Raw genomic sequence first — 23,245 nt, 5'->3', positions numbered from 1 at the left:
GCAGGATTGCTTCAGGCCCTATTCTGGTTCCGGGCGGCAGGCTGAGCCTGTGGTTAATTCTTCTTCCTGATGGGAAAATAGAGTGACCTGTGCCTGTCCCAACACCTAGAGCTAGTCTCTCATTGGTTCCCCCTCTTCCCGTTCATCCTCAGGACAAATTGCAACCTGTACGGAACAGGAGGTTAAAGGTGCTGATTCTCCACGGAGGGAGATTGCTACTAACGCGGCTGGAATGGCGAACCCGAGCACAAGGAGATGAGAAATGAGGTGCGTTGTAGAAACCTTTCCCGATCACACGGTGTACCATCTTCTGGGTTTCTCATGCATGTTTTCGATGTAGGAAGATGCCCTTGAACCTGGAGATTTGGGACCCATGGGATGGATACCACGCAGTATTACTTTAAAGGGTCTGCGTTTGCTCACCCAACCTCACCAAACCTCTCAGCCCCAAGAGTGTCCACCCTTATGTCTCAATCAGCTGTGGGTCTAGAGATGGTCAATCCAGGTGGCATCACAGCCCCTGAACGAATTTTGTAAGAATTTCTCTCTCTTTCACTGTCTTTGTTTCACGGGATTTTAAAAGTAATTGATTTTTATAATGGGGTTTAGCTGCTTTTCACTGCTCTGTTTATGCTGCTTTACACCCACTTGACTCATTTACAGAGAGATATCAATACATAGCTTTGAAGATTCTTCCTAGTCAGGTATATTCTTGGGCGGTGAATAGGGGGTGTCGAGTCCAGTTCACTGAGCAAGGAGTAGGTCTTGTCTATTACATATTGGGTTTATGGAACGGTATCTGAGCTAATTTGAAACCCTTGTTTTCTACCTCACCCGACCTCACCTTTCCCGTTAAGCAGCCATAGTGTGTTTTGTAAACGTGTGACGCTGTTCTGTTTTGTAATTCAGTTCAAGTGTAGCGGTTTTTACATTCCCTCTCTAAGTGATATCTTATGATAAGTGTCTTTTTCTGTGTGACTTATTTCACTTAGAATCGTCGTACCTAAATCCTCTCATCATGCTGCTACTAGCCTTATGACGTTAATTTCATGGCTGAGTGATATGCCATTGTACATAAGGACCACAACTTCCTTATCCATGTTTCTCTTTCCTGGGATATTTAAGGTGTAACGAAGTGGAGGTTCTTGTCAACAGAGCAGCCCTAAACTTTGGGGTGCCTGTGTCTTGCTGATTTTTAGTTTTCCCAATTTATACGCCCATGAGTGGAAGTGCCTTATGCTCTCTATGCTGAGTTCTTTAGATGTTTCAGGAAACACCGTACACTTCTCCAGAGTGGCTGTTGGCAATTTACATCCCGCCCATCAGCGTAGTAAGGCTCCCGTTTCTCCATGGCCTGTCCTGCATTTCTGGTTTTGACACTTTATTCAGCATGGCCCTTTTGACCGATGGGAAGCGAGACTTCTTTGTAGCGCTGATTTGCCTTTCCAGGTTGCTTGGTTGGCCAAAAAGGGCGTATGCGTTTTTTCCTGAATATATTCAGGAAAAAACGCATACGCCCTTTTTGGCCAAGGGCATCATGGTCGAGGTTTTGCCACTTTTCCTGTGCTTTAAAGGCGATTCGACTCTACCTCCTGAAATCTGTTTCCTGCAATTCTGCCTTGCTTTCAAATCCTCCTCGTTGCCTTCCCTCAATATATTTGTGGACGAGAGTTATCATTTATAACTCTGCAGGTTTGTGAATTGCAGTGCCCCTGAGCTTGATTTTTCAACTCGTTTTTTTGGGAGCTGGCCGCAAAAGCACAGGATTGCTTCAGGCCCTGTTCTGCTTCCGGGCGGCAGGCTGAGCCTGTGGTTAATTCTTCTTCCTGATGGGAAAATAGAGTGACCTGTGCCTGTCCCAACACCTAGAGCTAGTCTCTCACTGGTTCCCCCTCTTCCCGTTCATCCTCAGGACAATTTGCAACCTGTACGGAACAGGAGGTTGAAGGTGCTGATTCTCGAAGGAGGGAGATTGCTAGTAAAGCGGCTGTAATGGCCAACCCGAGCACAAGGAGATGAGAAATGAGGTGCGTTTTCGAAACCTTTCCCGATCACACGGTGTACCATCTTCTGGGTTTCTCATGCATGTTTTTGTTATAGGAAGATGCCCTTGAACTTGGAGATTTGGGACCCATGGGATGGGTACCACGCAGTATTACTTTAAAGGGCCTGCGTTTCCTCAACCAACCTGACCAAACCTCTCAGCCACAAGAGTGTCCACCCTTATGTCTCAATCAGCTGTGGGTCTAGAGATGGTCAATCCAGGTGGCATCACAGCCCCTGAACGAATATTGTAAGAATTTCTCTCTCTTTCACTGTCTTTGTTTCACGGGTTTTTAAAAGTAATTGATTTTTATAATGGGGTTTAGCTGCTTTTCTCTGCTGTTTTTATGCTGCTTTACACCCACTTGACTCACTTACAGAGAGCTATCAATACATAGCTTTGAAGATTCTTCCTAGTCAGATATATTCTTGGGCGGTGAATAGGGGGTTTTTGCGTCCAGTTCACTGAGCAAGGAGTAGGTCTCGTCTATTACATATTGGGTTTATTGAACGGTATCTGAGCTAATTTGAAACCCTTGTTTTCTGCCTCACCCGACCTCACCTTTCCCGTTAAGCAGCCATAGTGTGTTTTGTAAACGTGTGTCTCTGTTCTGTTTTGTAATTCAGTTCAAGTGTAGCGGTTTTTACATTCCCTCTATAAGTGATATCTTATGATAAGTGTCGTTTTCTGGTTGACTTATTTCACTTAGAATCGTCGTACCTAAATCCACTCATCATGCTGCTACTAGCCTTATGACGTTGATTTCCTGGCTGAGTGATATTCCATTGTACATAAGGACCACAACTTCTTTATCCATTTTTTTCTTTCCTGGGATATTTAAGGTGTAACGAAGTGGTGGTTCTTGTCAACACAGCAGCCCTAAACTTTGGGGTGCCTATGTCTTGCTGATTTTTACTTTTCCCAATTTATACACCCATGAGTGGAAGTGCCCTATGCTCTCTAAGCTGAGTTTTTTAGAGGTTTCAGGACACACCGTACACTTCTCCAGAGTGGCTGTTGGCAATTTACATCCCGCCCATCAGCGTAGCAAGGCTCCCGTTTCTCCATGGCCTGTCCTGCATTTCTGGTTTTGACACTTTATTCAGCATGGCCCTTTTGACCGATGGGAAGCGAGACTTCTTTGTAGCGCTGATTTGCCTTTCCAGGTTGCTTGGTTGGCCAAAAAGGGCGTATGCGTTTTTTCCTGAATATATTCAGGAAAAAACGCATACGCCCTTTTTGGCCAAGGGCATCATGGTCGAGGTTTTGCCGCCTTTCCTGTGCTTTAAAGGCGATTCGACTCTACCTCCTGAAATCTGTTTCCTGCAATTCTGCCTTGCTTTCAAATCCTCCTCGTTGCCTTCCCTCAATATATTTGTGGACGAGAGTTATCATTTCTAACTCTGCAGGTTTGTGAATTGCAGTGCCCCTGAGCTCCATTTTTCAACTCGCTTTCTTCGGAGCTGGCCGCAAAAGCGCAGGATTGCTTCAGGCCCTATTCTGGTTCCGGGCGGCAGGCTGAGCCTGTGGTTAATTCTTCTTCCTGATGGGAAAATAGAGTGACCTGTGCCTGTCCCAACACCTAGAGCTAGTTTCTCATTGGTTCCCCCTCTTCCCGTTCATCCTCAGGACAAATTGCAACCTGTACGGAACAGGAGGTTAAAGGTGCTGATTCTCCACGGAGGGAGATTGCTACTAACGCGGCTGGAATGGCGAACCCGAGCACAAGGAGATGAGAAATGAGGTGCGTTGTAGAAACCTTTCCCGATCACACGGTGTACCATCTTCTGGGTTTCTCATGCATGTTTTCGATGTAGGAAGATGCCCTTGAACCTGGAGATTTGGGACCCATGGGATGGATACCACGCAGTATTACTTTAAAGGGTCTGCGTTTGCTCACCCAACCTCACCAAAACTCTCAGCCCCAAGAGTGTCCACCCTTATGTCTCAATCAGCTGTGGGTCTAGAGATGGTCAATCCAGGTGGCATCACAGCCCCTGAACGAATTTTGTAAGAATTTCTCTCTCTTTCACTGTCTTTGTTTCACGGGATTTTAAAAGTAATTGATTTTTATAATGGGGTTTAGCTGCTTTTCACTGCTCTGTTTATGCTGCTTTACACCCACTTGACTCATTTACAGAAAGATATCAATACATAGCTTTGAAGATTCTTCCTAGTCAGGTATATTCTTGGGCGGTGAATAGGGGGTGTCGAGTCCAGTTCACTGAGCAAGGAGTAGGTCTTGTCTATTACATATTGGGTTTATGGAACGGTATCTGAGCTAATTTGAAACCCTTGTTTTCTACCTCACCCGACCTCACCTTTCCCGTTAAGCAGCCATAGTGTGTTTTGTAAACGTGTGACGCTGTTCTGTTTTGTAATTCAGTTCAAGTGTAGCGGTTTTTACATTCCCTCTCTAAGTGATATCTTATGATAAGTGTCTTTTTCTGTGTGACTTATTTCACTTAGAATCGTCGTACCTAAATCCTCTCATCATGCTGCTACTAGCCTTATGACGTTAATTTCATGGCTGAGTGATATGCCATTGTACATAAGGACCACAACTTCCTTATCCATTTTTCTCTTTCCTGGGATATTTAAGGTGTAACGAAGTGGAGGTTCTTGTCAACAGAGCAGCCCTAAACTTTGGGGTGCCTGTGTCTTGCTGATTTTTAGTTTTCCCAATTTATACGCCCATGAGTGGAAGTGCCTTATGCTCTCTATGCTGAGTTCTTTAGATGTTTCAGGAAACACCGTACACTTCTCCAGAGTGGCTGTTGGCAATTTACATCCCGCCCATCAGCGTAGTAAGGCTCCCGTTTCTCCATGGCCTGTCCTGCATTTCTGGTTTTGACACTTTATTCAGCATGGCCCTTTTGACCGATGGGAAGCGAGACTTCTTTGTAGCGCTGATTTGCCTTTCCAGGTTGCTTGGTTGGCCAAAAAGGGCGTATGCGTTTTTTCCTGAATATATTCAGGAAAAAACGCATACGCCCTTTTTGGCCAAGGGCATCATGGTCGAGGTTTTGCCGCTTTTCCTGTGCTTTAAAGGCGATTCGACTCTACCTCCTGAAATCTGTTTCCTGCAATTCTGCCTTGCTTTCAAATCCTCCTCGTTGCCTTCCCTCAATATATTTGTGGACGAGAGTTATCATTTATTACTCTGCAGGTTTGTGAATTGCATTGCCCCTGAGCTCGATTTTTCAACTCGTTTTTTTGGGAGCTGGCCGCAAAAGCACAGGATTGCTTCAGGCCCTGTTCTGCTTCCGGGCGGCAGGCTGAGCCTGTGGTTAATTCTTCTTCCTGATGGGAAAATAGAGTGACCTGTGCCTGTCCCAACACCTAGAGCTAGTCTCTCACTGGTTCCCCCTCTTCCCGTTCATCCTCAGGACAATTTGCAACCTGTACGGAACAGGAGGTTGAAGGTGCTGATTCTCGAAGGAGGGAGATTGCTAGTAAAGCGGCTGTAATGGCCAACCCGAGCACAAGGAGATGAGAAATGAGGTGCGTTTTCGAAACCTTTCCCGATCACACGGTGTACCATCTTCTGGGTTTCTCATGCATGTTTTTGTTATAGGAAGATGCCCTTGAACTTGGAGATTTGGGACCCATGGGATGGGTACCACGCAGTATTACTTTAAAGGGCCTGCGTTTCCTCAACCAACCTGACCAAACCTCTCAGCCACAAGAGTGTCCACCCTTATGTCTCAATCAGCTGTGGGTCTAGAGATGGTCAATCCAGGTGGCATCACAGCCCCTGAACGAATATTGTAAGAATTTCTCTCTCTTTCACTGTCATTGTTTCACGGGTTTTTAAAAGTAATTGATTTTTATAATGGGGTTTAGCTGCTTTTCACTGCTGTTTTTATGCTGCTTTACACCCACTTGACTCACTTACAGAGAGATATCAATACATAGCTTTGAAGATTCTTCCTAGTCAGATATATTCTTGGGCGGTGAATAGGGGGTTTTTGCGTCCAGTTCACTGAGCAAGGAGTAGGTCTTGTCTATTACATATTGGGTTTATTGAACGGTATCTGAGATAATTTGAAACCCTTGTTTTCTGCCTCACCCGACCTCACCTTTCCCGTTAAGCAGCCATAGTGTGTTTTGTAAACGTGTGTCTCTGTTCTGTTTTGTAATTCAGTTCAAGTGTAGCGGTTTTTACATTCCCTCTATAAGTGATATCTTATGATAAGTGTCGTTTTCTGGTTGACTTATTTCACTTAGAATCGTCGTACCTAAATCCACTCATCATGCTGCTACTAGCCTTATGACGTTGATTTCCTGGCTGAGTGATATTCCATTGTACATAAGGACCACAACTTCTTTATCCATTTTTTTCTTTCCTGGGATATTTAAGGTGTAACGAAGTGGAGGTTCTTGTCAACAGAGCAGCCCTAAACTTTGGGGTGCCTGTGTCTTGCTGATTTTTACTTTTCCCAATTTATACACCCATGAGTGGAAGTGCCCTATGCTCTCTAAGCTGAGTTTTTTAGAGGTTTCAGGACACACCGTACACTTCTCCAGAGTGGCTGTTGGCAATTTACATCACGCCCATCAGCGTAGCAAGGCTCCCGTTTCTCCATGGCCTGTCCTGCATTTCTGGTTTTGACACTTTATTCAGCATGGCCCTTTTGACCGATGGGAAGCGAGACTTCTTTGTAGCGCTGATTTGCCTTTCCAGGTTGCTTGGTTGGCCAAAAAGGGCGTATGCGTTTTTTCCTGAATATATTCAGGAAAAAACGCATACGCCCTTTTTGGCCAAGGGCATCATGGTCGAGGTTTTGCCGCCTTTCCTGTGCTTTAAAGGCGATTCGAATCTACCTCCTGAAATCTGTTTCCTGCAATTCTGCCTTGCTTTCAAATCCTCTTCGTTGCCTTCCCTCAATATATTTGTGGACGAGAGTTATCATTTCTAACTCTGCAGGTTTGTGAATTGCAGTGCCCCTGAGCTCCATTTTTCAACTCGCTTTCTTCGGAGCTGGCCGCAAAAGCGCAGGATTGCTTCAGGCCCTATTCTGGTTCCGGGCGGCAGGCTGAGCCTGTGGTTAATTCTTCTTCCTGATGGGAAAATAGAGTGACCTGTGCCTGTCCCAACACCTAGAGCTAGTCTCTCATTGGTTCCCCCTCTTCCCGTTCATCCTCAGGACAAATTGCAACCTGTACGGAACAGGAGGTTAAAGGTGCTGATTCTCCACGGAGGGAGATTGCTACTAACGCGGCTGGAATGGCGAACCCGAGCACAAGGAGATGAGAAATGAGGTGCGTTGTAGAAACCTTTCCCGATCACACGGTGTACCATCTTCTGGGTTTCTCATGCATGTTTTCGATGTAGGAAGATGCCCTTGAACCTGGAGATTTGGGACCCATGGGATGGATACCACGCAGTATTACTTTAAAGGGTCTGCGTTTGCTCACCCAACCTCACCAAACCTCTCAGCCCCAAGAGTGTCCACCCTTATGTCTCAATCAGCTGTGGGTCTAGAGATGGTCAATCCAGGTGGCATCACAGCCCCTGAACGAATTTTGTAAGAATTTCTCTCTCTTTCACTGTCTTTGTTTCACGGGATTTTAAAAGTAATTGATTTTTATAATGGGGTTTAGCTGCTTTTCACTGCTCTGTTTATGCTGCTTTACACCCACTTGACTCATTTACAGAGAGATATCAATACATAGCTTTGAAGATTCTTCCTAGTCAGGTATATTCTTGGGCGGTGAATAGGGGGTGTCGAGTCCAGTTCACTGAGCAAGGAGTAGGTCTTGTCTATTACATATTGGGTTTATGGAACGGTATCTGAGCTCATTTGAAACCCTTGTTTTCTACCTCACCCGACCTCACCTTTCCCGTTAAGCAGCCATAGTGTGTTTTGTAAACGTGTGACGCTGTTCTGTTTTGTAATTCAGTTCAAGTGTAGCGGTTTTTACATTCCCTCTCTAAGTGATATCTTATGATAAGTGTCTTTTTCTGTGTGACTTATTTCACTTAGAATCGTCGTACCTAAATCCTCTCATCATGCTGCTACTAGCCTTATGACGTTAATTTCATGGCTGAGTGATATGCCATTGTACATAAGGACCACAACTTCCTTATACATGTTTCTCTTTCCTGGGATATTTAAGGTGTAACGAAGTGGAGGTTCTTGTCAACAGAGCAGCCCTAAACTTTGGGGTGCCTGTGTCTTGCTGATTTTTAGTTTTCCCAATTTATACGCCCATGAGTGGAAGTGCCTTATGCTCTCTATGCTGAGTTCTTTAGATGTTTCAGGAAACACCGTACACTTCTCCAGAGTGGCTGTTGGCAATTTACATCCCGCCCATCAGCGTAGTAAGGCTCCCGTTTCTCCATGGCCTGTCCTGCATTTCTGGTTTTGACACTTTATTCAGCATGGCCCTTTTGACCGATGGGAAGCGAGACTTCTTTGTAGCGCTGATTTGCCTTTCCAGGTTGCTTGGTTGGCCAAAAAGGGCGTATGCGTTTTTTCCTGAATATATTCAGGAAAAAACGCATACGCCCTTTTTGGCCAAGGGCATCATGGTCGAGGTTTTGCCGCTTTTCCTGTGCTTTAAAGGCGATTCGACTCTACCTCCTGAAATCTGTTTCCTGCAATTCTGCCTTGCTTTCAAATCCTCCTCGTTGCCTTCCCTCAATATATTTGTGGACGAGAGTTATCATTTATTACTCTGCACGTTTGTGAATTGCATTGCCCCTGAGCTCGATTTTTCAACTCGTTTTTTTGGGAGCTGGCCGCAAAAGCGCAGGATTGCTTCAGGCCCTGTTCTGCTTCCGGGCGGCAGGCTGAGCCTGTGGTTAATTCTTCTTCCTGATGGGAAAATAGAGTGACCTGTGCCTGTCCCAACACCTAGAGCTAGTCTCTCACTGGTTCCCCCTCTTCCCGTTCATCCTCAGGACAATTTGCAACCTGTACGGAACAGGAGGTTGAAGGTGCTGATTCTCGAAGGAGGGAGATTGCTAGTAAAGCGGCTGTAATGGCCAACCCGAGCACAAGGAGATGAGAAATGAGGTGCGTTTTCGAAACCTTTCCCGATCACACGGTGTACCATCTTCTGGGTTTCTCATGCATGTTTTTGTTATAGGAAGATGCCCTTGAACTTGGAGATTTGGGACCCATGGGATGGGTACCACGCAGTATTACTTTAAAGGGCCTGCGTTTCCTCAACCAACCTGACCAAACCTCTCAGCCACAAGAGTGTCCACCCTTATGTCTCAATCAGCTGTGGGTCTAGAGATGGTCAATCCAGGTGGCATCACAGCCCCTGAACGAATATTGTAAGAATTTCTCTCTCTTTCACTGTCATTGTTTCACGGGTTTTTAAAAGTAATTGATTTTTATAATGGGGTTTAGCTGCTTTTCACTGCTGTTTTTATGCTGCTTTACACCCACTTGACTCACTTACAGAGAGCTATCAATACATAGCTTTGAAGATTCTTCCTAGTCAGATATATTCTTGGGCGGTGAATAGGGGGTTTTTGCGTCCAGTTCACTGAGCAAGGAGTAGGTCTTGTCTATTACATATTGGGTTTATTGAACGGTATCTGAGCTAATTTGAAACCCTTGTTTTCTGCCTCACCCGACCTCACCTTTCCCGTTAAGCAGCCATAGTGTGTTTTGTAAACGTGTGTCTCTGTTCTGTTTTGTAATTCAGTTCAAGTGTAGCGGTTTTTACATTCCCTCTATAAGTGATATCTTATGATAAGTGTCGTTTTCTGGTTGACTTATTTCACTTAGAATCGTCGTACCTAAATCCACTCATCATGCTGCTACTAGCCTTATGACGTTGATTTCCTGGCTGAGTGATATTCCATTGTACATAAGGACCACAACTTCTTTATCCATTTTTTTCTTTCCTGGGATATTTAAGGTGTAACGAAGTGGAGGTTCTTGTCAACAGAGCAGCCCTAAACTTTGGGGTGCCTGTGTCTTGCTGATTTTTACTTTTCCCAATTTATACACCCATGAGTGGAAGTGCCCTATGCTCTCTAAGCTGAGTTTTTTAGAGGTTTCAGGACACACCGTACACTTCTCCAGAGTGGCTGTTGGCAATTTACATCCCGCCCATCAGCGTAGCAAGGCTCCCGTTTCTCCATGGCCTGTCCTGCATTTCTGGTTTTGACACTTTATTCAGCATGGCCCTTTTGACCGATGGGAAGCGAGACTTCTTTGTAGCGCTGATTTGCCTTTCCAGGTTGCTTGGTTGGCCAAAAAGGGCGTATGCGTTTTTTCCTGAATATATTCAGGAAAAAACGCATACGCCCTCTTTGGCCAAGGGCATCATGGTCGAGGTTTTGCCGCCTTTCCTGTGCTTTAAAGGCGATTCGAATCTACCTACTGAAATCTGTTTCCTGCAATTCTGCCTTGCTTTCAAATCCTCCTCGTTGCCTTCCCTCAATATATTTGTGGACGAGAGTTATCATTTCTAACTCTGCAGGTTTGTGAATTGCAGTGCCCCTGAGCTCCATTTTTCAACTCGCTTTCTTGGGAGCTGGCCGCAAAAGCGCAGGATTGCTTCAGGCCCTATTGTGGTTCCGGGCGGCAGGCTGAGCCTGTGGTTAATTCTTCTTCCTGATGGGAAAATAGAGTGACCTGTGCCTGTCCCAACACCTAGAGCTAGTCTCTCATTGGTTCCCCCTCTTCCCGTTCATCCTCAGGACAAATTGCAACCTGTACGGAACAGGAGGTTAAAGGTGCTGATTCTCCACGGAGGGAGATTGCTACTAACGCGGCTGGAATGGCGAACCCGAGCACAAGGAGATGAGAAATGAGGTGCGTTGTAGAAACCTTTCCCGATCACACGGTGTACCATCTTCTGGGTTTCTCATGCATGTTTTCGATGTAGGAAGATGCCCTTGAACCTGGAGATTTGGGACCCATGGGATGGATACCACGCAGTATTACTTTAAAGGGTCTGCGTTTGCTCACCCAACCTCACCAAACCTCTCAGCCCCAAGAGTGTCCACCCTTATGTCTCAATCAGCTGTGGGTCTAGAGATGGTCAATCCAGGTGGCATCACAGCCCCTGAACGAATTTTGTAAGAATTTCTCTCTCTTTCACTGTCTTTGTTTCACGGGATTTTAAAAGTAATTGATTTTTATAATGGGGTTTAGCTGCTTTTCACTGCTCTGTTTATGCTGCTTTACACCCACTTGACTCATTTACAGAAAGATATCAATACATAGCTTTGAAGATTCTTCCTAGTCAGGTATATTCTTGGGCGGTGAATAGGGGGTGTCGAGTCCAGTTCACTGAGCAAGGAGTAGGTCTTGTCTATTACATATTGGGTTTATGGAACGGTATCTGAGCTCATTTGAAACCCTTGTTTTCTACCTCACCCGACCTCACCTTTCCCGTTAAGCAGCCATAGTGTGTTTTGTAAACGTGTGACGCTGTTCTGTTTTGTAATTCAGTTCAAGTGTAGCGGTTTTTACATTCCCTCTCTAAGTGATATCTTATGATAAGTGTCTTTTTCTGTGTGACTTATTTCACTTAGAATCGTCGTACCTAAATCCTCTCATCATGCTGCTACTAGCCTTATGACGTTAATTTCATGGCTGAGTGATATGCCATTGTACATAAGGACCACAACTTCCTTATACATGTTTCTCTTTCCTGGGATATTTAAGGTGTAACGAAGTGGAGGTTCTTGTCAACAGAGCAGCCCTAAACTTTGGGGTGCCTGTGTCTTGCTGATTTTTAGTTTTCCCAATTTATACGCCCATGAGTGGAAGTGCCTTATGCTCTCTATGCTGAGTTCTTTAGATGTTTCAGGAAACACCGTACACTTCTCCAGAGTGGCTGTTGGCAATTTACATCCCGCCCATCAGCGTAGTAAGGCTCCCGTTTCTCCATGGCCTGTCCTGCATTTCTGGTTTTGACACTTTATTCAGCATGGCCCTTTTGACCGATGGGAAGCGAGACTTCTTTGTAGCGCTGATTTGCCTTTCCAGGTTGCTTGGTTGGCCAAAAAGGGCGTATGCGTTTTTTCCTGAATATATTCAGGAAAAAACGCATACGCCCTTTTTGGCCAAGGGCATCATGGTCGAGGTTTTGCCGCTTTTCCTGTGCTTTAAAGGCGATTCGACTCTACCTCCTGAAATCTGTTTCCTGCAATTCTGCCTTGCTTTCAAATCCTCCTCGTTGCCTTCCCTCAATATATTTGTGGACGAGAGTTATCATTTATTACTCTGCAGGTTTGTGAATTGCATTGCCCCTGAGCTCGATTTTTCAACTCGTTTTTTTGGGAGCTGGCCGCAAAAGCGCAGGATTGCTTCAGGCCCTGTTCTGCTTCCGGGCGGCAGGCTGAGCCTGTGGTTAATTCTTCTTCCTGATGGGAAAATAGAGTGACCTGTGCCTGTCCCAACACCTAGAGCTAGTCTCTCACTGGTTCCCCCTCTTCCCGTTCATCCTCAGGACAATTTGCAACCTGTACGGAACAGGAGGTTGAAGGTGCTGATTCTCGAAGGAGGGAGATTGCTAGTAAAGCGGCTGTAATGGCCAACCCGAGCACAAGGAGATGAGAAATGAGGTGCGTTTTCGAAACCTTTCCCGATCACACGGTGTACCATCTTCTGGGTTTCTCATGCATGTTTTTGTTATAGGAAGATGCCCTTGAACTTGGAGATTTGGGACCCATGGGATGGGTACCACGCAGTATTACTTTAAAGGGTCTGCGTTTCCTCAACCAACCTGACCAAACCTCTCAGCCACAAGAGTGTCCACCCTTATGTCTCAATCAGCTGTGGGTCTAGAGATGGTCAATCCAGGTGGCATCACAGCCCCTGAACGAATATTGTAAGAATTTCTCTCTCTTTCACTGTCATTGTTTCACGGGTTTTTAAAAGTAATTGATTTTTATAAAGGGGTTTAGCTGCTTTTCACTGCTGTTTTTATGCTGCTTTACACCCACTTGACTCACTTACAGAGAGCTATCAATACATAGCTTTGAAGATTCTTCCTAGTCAGATATATTCTTGGGCGGTGAATAGGGGGTTTTTGCGTCCAGTTCACTGAGCAAGGAGTAGGTCTTGTCTATTACATATTGGGTTTATTGAACGGTATCTGAGCTAATTTGAAACCCTTGTTTTCTGCCTCACCCGACCTCACCTTTCCCGTTAAGCAGCCATAGTGTGTTTTGTAAACGTGTGTCTCTGTTCTGTTTTGTAATTCAGTTCAAGTGTAGCGGTTTTTACATTCCCTCTATAAGTGATATCTTATGATAAGTGTCGTTTTCTGGTTGACTTATTTCACTTAGAATCGTCGTACCTAAATCCACTCATCATGCTGCTACTAGCCTTATGACGTTGATTTCCTGGCTGAGTGATATTCCATTGTACATAAGGACCACAACTTCTTTATCCATTTTTTTCTTTCCTGGGATATTTAAGGTGTAACGAAGTGGAGGTTCTTGTCAACAGAGCAGCCCTAAACTTTGGGGTGCCTGTGTCTTGCTGATTTTTACTTTTCCCAATTTATACACCCATGAGTGGAAGTGCCCTATGCTCTCTAAGCTGAGTTTTTTAGAGGTTTCAGGACACACCGTACACTTCTCCAGAGTGGCTGTTGGCAATTTACATCACGCCCATCAGCGTAGCAAGGCTCCCGTTTCTCCATGGCCTGTCCTGCATTTCTGGTTTTGACACTTTATTCAGCATGGCCCTTTTGACCGATGGGAAGCGAGACTTCTTTGTAGCGCTGATTTGCCTTTCCAGGTTGCTTGGTTGGCCAAAAAGGGCGTATGCGTTTTTTCCTGAATATATTCAGGAAAAAACGCATACGCCCTCTTTGGCCAAGGGCATCATGGTCGAGGTTTTGCCGCCTTTCCTGTGCTTTAAAGGCGATTCGAATCTACCTACTGAAATCTGTTTCCTGCAATTCTGCCTTGCTTTCAAATCCTCCTCGTTGCCTTCCCTCAATATATTTGTGGACGAGAGTTATCATTTCTAACTCTGCAGGTTTGTGAATTGCAGTGCCCCTGAGCTCCATTTTTCAACTCGCTTTCTTGGGAGCTGGCCGCAAAAGCGCAGGATTGCTTCAGGCCCTATTGTGGTTCCGGGCGGCAGGCTGAGCCTGTGGTTAATTCTTCTTCCTGATGGGAAAATAGAGTGACCTGTGCCTGTCCCAACACCTAGAGCTAGTCTCTCATTGGTTCCCCCTCTTCCCGTTCATCCTCAGGACAAATTGCAACCTGTACGGAACAGGAGGTTAAAGGTGCTGATTCTCCACGGAGGGAGATTGCTACTAACGCGGCTGGAATGGCGAACCCGAGCACAAGGAGATGAGAAATGAGGTGCGTTGTAGAAACCTTTCCCGATCACACGGTGTACCATCTTCTGGGTTTCTCATGCATGTTTTCGATGTAGGAAGATGCCCTTGAACCTGGAGATTTGGGACCCATGGGATGGATACCACGCAGTATTACTTTAAAGGGTCTGCGTTTGCTCACCCAACCTCACCAAACCTCTCAGCCCCAAGAGTGTCCACCCTTATGTCTCAATCAGCTGTGGGTCTAGAGATGGTCAATCCAGGTGGCATCACAGCCCCTGAACGAATTTTGTAAGAATTTCTCTCTCTTTCACTGTCTTTGTTTCACGGGATTTTAAAAGTAATTGATTTTTATAATGGGGTTTAGCTGCTTTTCACTGCTCTGTTTATGCTGCTTTACACCCACTTGACTCATTTACAGAAAGATATCAATACATAGCTTTGAAGATTCTTCCTAGTCAGGTATATTCTTGGGCGGTGAATAGGGGGTGTCGAGTCCAGTTCACTGAGCAAGGAGTAGGTCTTGTCTATTACATATTGGGTTTATGGAACGGTATCTGAGCTCATTTGAAACCCTTGTTTTCTACCTCACCCGACCTCACCTTTCCCGTTAAGCAGCCATAGTGTGTTTTGTAAACGTGTGACGCTGTTCTGTTTTGTAATTCAGTTCAAGTGTAGCGGTTTTTACATTCCCTCTCTAAGTGATATCTTATGATAAGTGTCTTTTTCTGTGTGACTTATTTCACTTAGAATCGTCGTACCTAAATCCTCTCATCATGCTGCTACTAGCCTTATGACGTTAATTTCATGGCTGAGTGATATGCCATTGTACATAAGGACCACAACTTCCTTATCCATTTTTCTCTTTCCTGGGATATTTAAGGTGTAACGAAGTGGAGGTTCTTGTCAACAGAGCAGCCCTAAACTTTGGGGTGCCTGTGTCTTGCTGATTTTTAGTTTTCCCAATTTATACGCCCATGAGTGGAAGTGCCTTATGCTCTCTATGCTGAGTTCTTTAGATGTTTCAGGAAACACCGTACACTTCTCCAGAGTGGCTGTTGGCAATTTACATCCCGCCCATCAGCGTAGTAAGGCTCCCGTTTCTCCATGGCCTGTCCTGCATTTCTGGTTTTGACACTTTATTCAGCATGGCCCTTTTGACCGATGGGAAGCGAGACTTCTTTGTAGCGCTGATTTGCCTTTCCAGGTTGCTTGGTTGGCCAAAAAGGGCGTATGCGTTTTTTCCTGAATATATTCAGGAAAAAACGCATACGCCCTTTTTGGCCAAGGGCATCATGGTCGAGGTTTTGCCGCTTTTCCTGTGCTTTAAAGGCGATTCGACTCTACCTCCTGAAATCTGTTTCCTGCAATTCTGCCTTGCTTTCAAATCCTCCTCGTTGCCTTCCCTCAATATATTTGTGGACGAGAGTTATCATTTCTAACTCTGCAGGTTTGTGAATTGCAGTGCCCCTGAGCTCCACTTTTCAACTCGCTTTCTTCGGAGCTGGCCGCAAAAGCGCAGGATTGCTTCAGGCCCTATTCTGGTTCCGGGCGGCAGGCTGAGCCTGTGGTTAATTCTTCTTCCTGATGGGAAAATACAGTGACCTGTGCCTGTCCCAACACCTAGAGCTAGTCTCTCATTGGTTCCCCCTCTTCCCGTTCATCCTTAGGACAAATTGCACCCTGTACGGAACAGGAGGTTAAAGGTGCTGATTCTCCACGGAGGGAGATTGCTACTAACGCGGCTGGAATGGCGAACCCGAGCACAAGGAGATGAGAAATGAGGTGCGTTTTAGAAACCTTTCCCGATCACACGGTGTACCATCTTCTGGGTTTCTCATGCATGTTTTCGATGTAGGAAGATGCCCTTGAACCTGGAGATTTGGGACCCATGGGATGGGTACCACGCAGTATTACTTTAAAGGGTCTGCGTTTGCTCACCCAACCTCACCAAACCTCTCAGCCCCAAGAGTGTCCACCCTTATGTCTCAATCAGCTGTGGGTCTAGATATGGTCAATCCAGGTGGCATCACAGCCCCTGAACGAATTTTGTAAGAATTTCTCTCTCTTTCACTGTCTTTGTTTCACGGGATTTTAAAAGTAATTGATTTTTATAATGGGGTTTAGCTGCTTTTCACTGCTCTGTTTATGCTGCTTTACACCCACTTGACTCATTTACAGAGAGATATCAATACATAGCTTTAAGATTCTTCCTAGTCAGGTATATTCTTGGGCGGTGAATAGGGGGTGTCGAGTCCAGTTCACTGAGCAAGGAGTAGGTCTTGTCTATTACATATTGGGTTTATGGAACGGTATCTGAGCTAATTTGAAACCCTTGTTTTCTACCTCACCTGACCTCACCTTTCCCGTTAAGCAGCCATAGTGTGTTTTGTAAACGTGTGATGCTGTTCTGTTTTGTAATTCAGTTCAAGTGTAGCGGTTTTTACATTCCCTCTCTAAGTGATATCTTATGATAAGTGTCTTTTTCTGTGTGACTTATTTCACTTAGAATCGTCGTACCTAAATCCTCTCATCATGCTGCTACTAGCCTTATGACGTTAATTTCTTGGCTGAGTGATATGCCATTGTACATAAGGACCACAACTTCCTTATCCATTTTTCTCTTTCCTGGGATATTTAAGGTGTACCGAAGTGGAGGTTCTTGTCAACAGAGCAGCCCTAAACTTTGGGGTGCCTGTGTCTTGCTGATTTTTAGTTTTCCCAATTTATACGCCCATGAGTGGAAGTGCCCTATGCTCTCTATGCTGAGTTTTTTAGATGTTTCAGGAAACACCGTACACTTCTCCAGAGTGGCTGTTGGCAATTTACATCCCGCCCATCAGCGTAGCAAGGCTCCCGTTTCACCATGGCCTGTCCTGCATTTCTGGTTTTGACACTTTATTCAGCACGGCCGTTTTGACCGAAGGGAAGCGAGACTTCTTTGTATCGCTGATTTGCCTTTCCAGGTTGCTTGGTTGGCCAAAAAGGGCGTCTGCGTTTTTTCCTGAATATATTCAGGAAAAAACGCAGACGCCCTTTTTGGCCAAGGGCATCATGGTCGAGGTTTTGCCGCTTTTCCTGTGCTTTAAAGGCGATTCGAATCTACCTCCTGAAATCTGTTTCCTGCAATTCTGACTTGCTTTCAAATCCTCTTCGTTGCCTTTCCTCAATATATTTGTGGACGAGAGTTATCATTTCTAACTCTGCAGGTTTGTGAATTGCAGTGCCCCTGAGCTCCATTTTTCAACTCGTTTTCTTGGGAGCTGGCCACAAAAGCGTAGGATTGCTTCAGGCCCTATTCTAGTTCCGGGCGGCAGGCTGAGCCTGTGGTTAATTCTTCTTCCTGATGGGAAAATAGAGTGACCTGTGCCTGTCCCAACACCTAGACCTAGTCTCTCACTGGTTCCCCCTCTTCCCGTTCATCCTCAGGACAAATTGCAACCTGTACGGAACAGGAGGTTAAAGGTGCTGATTCTCCACGGAGGGAGATTGCTACTAACGCGGCTGGAATGGCGAACCCGAGCACAAAGAGATGAGAAATGAGGTGCGTTTTAGAAACCTTTCCCAATCACACGGTGTACCATCTTCTGGGTTTCTCATGCATGTTTTCGATGTAGGAAGATGCCCTTGAACCTGGAGATTTTGGCCCCATGGGATGGATACCACGCAGTATTACTTTAAAGGGTCTGCGTTTGCTCACCCAACCTCACCAAACCTCTCAGCCCCACGAGTGTCCACCCTTATATCTCAATCAGCTGTGGGTCTAGAGATGGTCAATAAAGGTGGCATCACAGCCCCTGAACGAATTTTGTAAGAATTTCTCTCTCTTTCACTGTCTTTGTTTCACGGGATTTTAAAAGTAATTGATTTTTATAATGGGGTTTAGCTGCTTTTCACTGCTCTGTTTATGCTGCTTTACACCCACTTGACTCATTTACAGAGAGATATCAATACATAGCTTTGAAGATTCTTCCTAGTCAGATATATTCTTGGGCGGTGAATAGGGGGTGTCGAGTCCAGTTCACTGAGCAAGGAGTAGGTCTTGTCTATTACATATTGGGTTTATTGAACGGTATCTGAGCTAATTTGAAACCCTTGTTTTCTGCCTCACCCGACCTCACCTTTCCCGTTAAGCAGCCATAGTGTGTTTTGTAAACGTGTGTCTCTGTTCTGTTTTGTAATTCAGTTCAAGTGTAGCGGTTTTTACATTCCCTCTATAAGTAATATCTTATGATAAGTGTCGTTTTCTGGTTGACTTATTTCACTTAGAATCGTCGTTCCTAAATCCACTCATCATGCTGCTACTAGCCTTATGACGTTGATTTCATGGCTGAGTGATATTCCATTGTACATAAGGACCACAACTTCTTTATCCATTTTTTTCTTTCCTGGGATATTTAAGGTGTAACGAAGTGGAGGTTCTTGTCAACAGAGCAGCCCTAAACTTTGGGGTGCCTGTGTCTTGCTGATTTTTAGTTTTCCCAATTTATATGCCCATGAGTGGAAGTGCCCTATGCTCTCTAAGCTGAGTTTTTTAGAGGTTTCAGGACACACCGTACACTTCTCCAGAGTGGCTGTTGGCAATTTACATCCCGACCATCAGCGTAGCAAGGCTCCCGTTTCTCCATGGCCTGTCCTGCATTTCTGGTTTTGACACTTTATTCAGCATGGCCCTTTTGACCGATGGGAAGCGAGACTTCTTTGTAGCGCTGATTTGCCTTTCCAGGTTGCTTGGTTGGTCAAAAAGGGCGTATGCGTTTTTTCCTGAATATATTCAGGAAAAAACGCATACGCCCTTTTTGGCCAAGGGCATCATGGTCGAGGTTTTGCCGCTTTTCCTGTGCTTTAAAGGCGATTCGACTCTACCTCCTGAAATCTGTTTCCTGCAATTCTGCCTTGCTTTCAAATCCTCCTCGTTGCCTTCCCTCAATATATTTGTGGACGAGAGTTATCATTTATAACTCTGCAGGTTTGTGAATTGCAGTGCCCCTGAGCTCGATTTTTCAACTCGCTTTTTTGGGAGCTGGCCGCAAAAGCGCAGGATTGCTTCAGGCCCTGTTCTGCTTCCGGGCGGCAGGCTGAGCCTGTGGTTAATTCTTCTTCCTGATGGGAAAATAGAGTGACCTGTGCCTGTCCCAACACCTAGAGCTAGTCTCTCACTGGTTTCCCCTCTTCCCGTTCATCCTCAGGACAAATTGCAACCTGTACGGAACAGGAGGTTAAAGGTGCTGATTCTCGAAGGAGGGAGATTGCTAGTAAAGCGGCTGTAATGGCCAACCCGAGCACAAGGAGATGAGAAATGAGGTGCGTTTTAGAAACCTTTCCCGATCACACGGTGTACCATCTTCTGGGTTTCTCATGCATGTTTTCGATGTAGGAAGATGCCCTTGAACCTGGAGATTTTGGACCCATGGGATGGATACCACGCAGTATTACGTTAAAGGGTCTGCGTTTGCTCACCCAACCTCACCAAACCTCTCAGCCCCAAGAGTGTCCACCCTTATGTCTCAATCAGCTGTGGGTCTAGAGATGGTCAATAAAGGTGGCATCACAGCCCCTGAACGAATTTTGTAAGAATTTCTCTCTCTTTCACTGTCTTTGTTTCACGGGTTTTTAAAAGTAATTGATTTTTATAATGGGGTTTAGCTGCTTTTCACTGCTGTGTTTATGCCGCTTTACACCCACTTGACTCACTTACAGAGGGATATCAATACATTGGTTTTAAGATTCTTACTAGTCAGATATATTCTTGGGCGGTGAACAGGGGGTGTTGAGTCCAGTTCACTGAGCAAGGAGTAGGTCTTGTCTATTACATATTGGGTTTATGGAACGGTATCTGAGCTAATTTGAAACCCTTGTTTTATGCATCACCCACCTCACCTTTCTCGTTAAGCAGCCATAGTGTGTCTTCTAAACGTGTGACGCTGTTCTGTTTTGTAATTCCGTTCAAGTGTAGTGGTTTTTGCATTCCCTCTATAAGTGATATCTTATGATAAGTGTCTTTTTCTGTGTGACTTATTTCACTTAGAATCGTCGTACCTAAATCCTCTCATCATGCTGCTACTAGCCTTATGACGTTAATTTCATGGCTGAGTGATATGCCTTTGTACATAAGGACCACAACTTCCTTATCCATTTTTCTCTTTTCTGGGATATTTAAGGTGTAACGAAGTGGAGGTTCTTGTCAACAGAGCAGCCCTAAACTTTGGGGTGCCTGTGTCTTGCTGATTTTTAGTTTTCCCAATTTATATGCCCATGAGTGGAAGTGCCCTATGCTCTCTAAGCTGAGTTTTTTAGAGGTTTCAGGACACACCGTACACTTCTCCAGAGTGGCTGTTGGCAATTTACATCCCGCCCATCAGCGTAGCAAGGCTCCCGTTTCTCCATGGCCTGTCCTGCATTTCTGGTTTTGACACTTTATTCAGCATGGCCCTTTTGACCGATGGGAAGCGAGACTTCTTTGTAGCGCTGATTTGCCTTTCCAGGTTGCTTGGTTGGCCAAAAAGGGCGTATGCATTTTTTCCTGAATATATTCAGGAAAAAACGTATACGCCCTTTTTGGCCAAGGGCATCATGGTCGAGGTTTTGCCGCCTTTCCTGTGCTTTAAAGGCGATTCGAATCTACCTCCTGAAATCTGTTTCCTGCAATTCTGCCTTGCTTTCAAATCCTCTTCGTTGCCTTCCCTCAATATATTTGTGGACGAGAGTTATCATTTCTAACTCTGCAGGTCTGTGAATTGCAGTGCCCCTGAGCTCCATTTTTCAACTCGCTTTCTTCGGAGTTGGCCGCAAAAGCGCAGGATTGCTTCAAGCCCTATTCTGGTTCCGGGCGGCAGGCTGAGCCTGTGGTTAATTCTTCTTCCTGATGGGAAAATAGAGTGATCTGTGCCTGTCCCAACACCTAGAGCTAGTCTATCATTGGTTCCCCCTCTTCCCGTTCATCCTCAGGACAGATTGCAACCTGTACGGAACAGGAGGTTAAAGGTGCTGATTCTCCACGGAGGGAGATTGCTACTAACTCGGTTGGAATGGCGAACCAGAGCACAAGGAGATGAGAAATGAGGTGCGTTTTAGAAACCTTTCCCGATCGCACGGTGTACCGTCTTCTGGGTTTCTCATGCATGTTTTTGATATAGGAAGATGCCCTTGAACTTGGAGATTTGGGACCCATGGGATGGGTACCACGCAGTATTACTTTAAAGGGTCTGCGTTTGCTCACCCAACCTCACCAAATCTCTCAGCCCCACGAGTGTCCACCCTTATGTCTCAATCAGCTGTGGGTCTAGAGATGGTCAATAAAGGTGTCATCACAGCCCCTGAACGAATTCTGTATGAATTTCTCTCTCTTTCACTGTCTTTGTTTCACGGGTTTTTAAAAGTAATTGATTTTTATAATGGGGTTTAGCTGCTTTTCACTGCTGTGTTTATGCCGCTTTACACCCACTTGACTCATTTACAGAGGGATATCAATACATAGCTTTGAAGATTGTTCCTAGTCAGATATATTCTTGGGCGGTGAATAGGGGGTGTTGAGTCCAGTTCACTGAGCAAGGAGTAGGTCTTGTCTATTACATATTGGGTTTATGGAACGGTATCTGAGCTAATTTGAAACCCCGGTTTTCTACCTCACCCGACCTCACCTTTCCCGTCAAGCAGCCATAGTGTGTTTTGTAAACGTGTGTCTCTGTTCTGTTTTGTAATTCAGTTCAAGTGTAGCGGTTTTTACATTCCCTCTATAAGTCATATCTTATGATAAGTGTTGTTTTCTGGTTGACTTATTTCACTTAGAATCGTCGTACCTAAATCCACTCATCATGCTGCTACTAGCCTTATGACGTTGATTTCATGGCTGAGTGATATGCCATTGTACATAAGGACCACAACTTCCTTATCCATTTTTCTCTTTCCTGGGATATTTAAGGTGTAACGAAGTGGAGGTTCTTGTCAACAGAGCAGCCCTAAACTTTGGGGTGCCTGTGTCTTGCTGATTTTTAGTTTTCCCAATTTATACGCCCATGAGTGGAAGTGCCTTATGCTCTCTATGCTGAGTTCTTTAGATGTTTCAGGAAACACCGTACACTTCTCCAGAGTGGCTGTTGGCAATTTACATCCCGCCCATCAGCGTAGTAAGGCTCCCGTTTCTCCATGGCCTGTCCTGCATTTCTGGTTTTGACACTTTATTCAGCATGGCCCTTTTGACCGATGGGAAGCGAGACTTCTTTGTAGCGCTGATTTGCCTTTCCAGGTTGCTTGGTTGGCCAAAAAGGGCGTATGCGTTTTTTCCTGAATATATTCAGGAAAAAACGCATACGCCCTTTTTGGCCAAGGGCATCATGGTCGAGGTTTTGCCGCTTTTCCTGTGCTTTAAAGGCGATTCGACTCTACCTCCTGAAATCTGTTTCCTGCAATTCTCCCTTGCTTTCAAATCCTCCTCGTTGCCTTCCCTCAATATATTTGTGGACGAGAGTTATCATTTCTAACTCTGTAGGTTTGTGAATTGCAGTGCCCCTGAGCTCCATTTTTCAACTCGCTTTTTTGGGAGCTGGCCGCAAAAGCACAGGATTGCTTCAGGCCCTGTTCTGCTTCCGGGCGGCAGGCTGAGCCTGTGGTTAATTCTTCTTCCTGATGGGAAAATAGAGTGACCTGTGCCTGTCCCAACACCTAGAGCTAGTCTCTCACTGGTTCCCCCTCTTCCCGTTCATCCTCAGGACAAATTGCAACCTGTACGGAACAGGAGGTTAAAGGTGCTGATTCTCGAAGGAGGAAGATTGCTAGTAAAGCGGCTGTAATGGCCAACCCGAGCACAAGGAGATGAGAAATGAGGTGCGTTTTCGAAACCTTTCCCGATCACACGGTGTACCATCTTCTGGGTTTCTCATGCATGTTTTCGATGTAGGAAGATGCCCTTGAACCTGGAGA

This window comes from Balaenoptera borealis, assembly GCF_965194805.1.
Source record: "Balaenoptera borealis genome assembly, chromosome: 6".
NCBI classification, from domain to species: domain Eukaryota; kingdom Metazoa; phylum Chordata; class Mammalia; order Artiodactyla; family Balaenopteridae; genus Balaenoptera; species Balaenoptera borealis.
This window is presented reverse-complemented; position numbering follows the sequence as displayed.